Below are 2831 nucleotides of genomic sequence, written 5' to 3' on the forward strand. Positions count from 1 at the left end.
GTGTCTGACTTGAGTTTGTCTTTCCAGTTATCTTGCTTGTGTCAAAACTCCTTAGAGTTCAGATGTCTCTGTGATCTTGTGATCCTAAGTTCCTGGGTGGAAGAACTCCTGGGACTCAGATCACCTCTGGGATCTGGAAATTCTGCTGCTCTGAGTGCAGTGGTTACTCTAGGATGGCTCAGGATATGGTGTCTTCACAAGAGCAGACCATCTAGGTGTCTGCTGCTCTGAGTGCAGTAGCTCCTCTACGATGGCTTAGGATACAATGTCTCCACAGAGCACACCAGCTAGGTTGTTTTGTACTGTTAAAGAGAAAATTACTACGGGTAAATGCAAAGGTAGAGCAGGTGTGGGTTTCCGGCTAGGATGTAGCTAGCCGGTGATGTCTGTAATAAAGTATTCACTTACTTCAAAGCTCTGAGCTTCACCCAGCAACACACACACACACACACACACACACACACACACACACGCCAGTAAAGAACATTGTAAATAAATAATTCTTGTTCTCAATGGACTTACTATTGAAGAAAAGCAAAATAAATACATAAAATCAGAAAATTACTGCTCAGATGGCAGGGTTAAAAAATCAATGTAATGGAAATGAAGTTTGAAACTGTGAAAACATTAGTCAGAGAAGGTAGCATCTGAGTTAGGCCTAGATAGATATGATAATTACATTGACAACACAGTTTTTGGGGTGGGCCCACTCAGAGTCCTGGATCTGGGCCTAGGTAGCTGAGCATAGGCAGGAGAAGCAGGGTCAGTTTTCCTGCCCTCATACTCTGGAGCTTGCTCACTTGCACCCATGCCTCTAGACCCAACTCCTCTGTCAACTCAGGTCATGGGACCCACTTGACCCAGGCAAGAGGCTGGACCTCCCAAGCAACTCCCAAGTGTTGCTGCTGGTAAGAGGTGGACCCAGCTCTCCAGAGTGATTCAGCCAGTGAGGGGCAGAGCCAGCTCACCTGCTTTCATGACCCCGTGGCCAGCTCTCCCAACTGCCACAGTCCTGAGGAGTGATGGGGTGAGGGCATTACCTCTGTATCCACACCTCCACATGGAAAACCAGTAGCAGAGCCAGATCGCCTGTGCCTCTGCCAGAGTTAGCTCTCCTGTTCTGTTCAGGTACAGGGCCTACTCTTTCAAGTTCTGCAACTGCTCAGGGCAGGACTAGCTCTCCCATTCCATGTCCCTGTGAGCAGCTTTCCCGACTGTGCTGCCTGGGCAAGGCACAGGGCCTGCTCCCCCAAGTTCTGATGCTGATAAGTAGGAACAGCTTGAAGTGGAAATTTCTGGTCTCCTTGGAGACCCAATTGTTTTGTGTGACGTTTTTCTGGAAACTATCTAAGATGTTTTGCTGAAACAGACACGTAGGAAGATGTTTTGCTGATGATGTTTTGGTCGGTGGGCTGTAAGAGAGGTTGAAGCATTTAAGAAATCTTATTAAAGTAGATTTAAAAAAAAATAAGCCTACACTAACTCTCCAGAATGATGCAGCCAGTGAAGGGTGGGGCCAGTTTTGCAAAGCCCTGGACATCCTTGGGACCCCCTCCCCCTTGCAGTAGCTTTCTTGATCAGGGACATCCCTATGTTCTCTAGTGGTAATATGAGCCATGAATTTGCCAATCAACACAGACTCAGCCATGATCCTGGGTGGCAGCTTGGCCTGTGACCTCACCATGGCCACAGGTGAAAGGACTAACCACTCACAACAGGCTCCTCCTTTCCAGACTTGAGTCTCCAGCTCTGCCTCTCTTCACAATGCTCAAGCTGTTGTATTTCTCTTTCTCTCCCTCCCATCTGACCACCACTCATACACACTGTGGTTGCTCCTGTGGGCTAGCCTATGGCTGCTGGGTCCCTTGGTGACATCCTCAGTCCACAACCCTCCCGTGCTTTGTGCTGGAGGGAATGTCTGTGGGTCTCTGTCTTTCTTCCTCCTCCATTTCTGGGCTGCATGGACATAGGCCCAGCTCTGTGTATGCATGGTTTACGTGGGTGGGGTAAACAACAGGTCCGTTAGCATCTTCCCTCCACTTGTACAGGATGGCATGGTGAAATGCAAGTCTCTGTCTTTCTTTCTTCTCCCACACTGCACTGCCTGGGTTGGATTTGATTACTTTGATATTTATGTATCCTAGGTATAAAACAGCTTTGGCCAGCAAGCCAGACATCAAGCTAGAATGAGCAAAGGACTGCTGCCAACTGCACTATCCTTGACTGATACAAGAACACTACCAACAAGGTGTTTCTTTGTCCATGGCCAGGGAGAAACTCCCCCCTTTTTCAAATGATAGTTTTTCATTTAATACTTCATAGCTTTCTATGAACATAATCTTTCTTTCTAAATGTCTATTTTTAAATTATCATTATAATTTAATAGTAGATTCTTCTCACATTGTTCATCTGCCTTTCTAAGTTCATGGTAACTCTTTGAGTAAAACAGACCAACTAGATTACATGGGTATATAATCTAGTTCTCATATAAGTTGTTCATGCCCCTCCACACCCCATGTTTTTCCTTTATCATGTGAGAGTATGGATATGAGAACACTCTGCAGGTTCTTTACAAACATAACACACAGAACTCAGTTGTGCCATCTGCTTTTGATTTATTTATCTAAACCAAATAAAAGCAGTTCTCAAGACAGTGAACTTCTTTAGCCTTGCTTTTAAACTAAGCCCTGGATCTCTCCCTCCAAGGTCTATTTACAACATTTATAGAGGGATCAGCATGTATTCTGCTTGCAGAAGAACCCACATTGGTTCCCTTGGGTATGTTCAGAGTGGCCTAAGACTAACCATCATGCCTCCGTTTCTAGACTTAA

The 2831-nt window shown here is 45.7% G+C and overlaps 1 non-coding gene across 1 annotated transcript; it reads right to left on the bottom strand.

The window, feature by feature from the left end:
• Positions 1–2131: 2131 nt before the first annotated feature.
• On the bottom strand, positions 2132–2275 carry LOC114609184. Its single transcript, XR_003709475.1, has one exon. It is a non-coding gene; the product is annotated as a small nucleolar RNA SNORA48 (small nucleolar RNA).
• Between the last annotated feature and the right edge of the window lie 556 nt (positions 2276–2831).

This window comes from Grammomys surdaster, unplaced genomic scaffold (assembly GCF_004785775.1).
Source record: "Grammomys surdaster isolate TR1022 unplaced genomic scaffold, NIH_TR_1.0 125947, whole genome shotgun sequence".
Lineage (NCBI taxonomy): Eukaryota > Metazoa > Chordata > Mammalia > Rodentia > Muridae > Grammomys > Grammomys surdaster.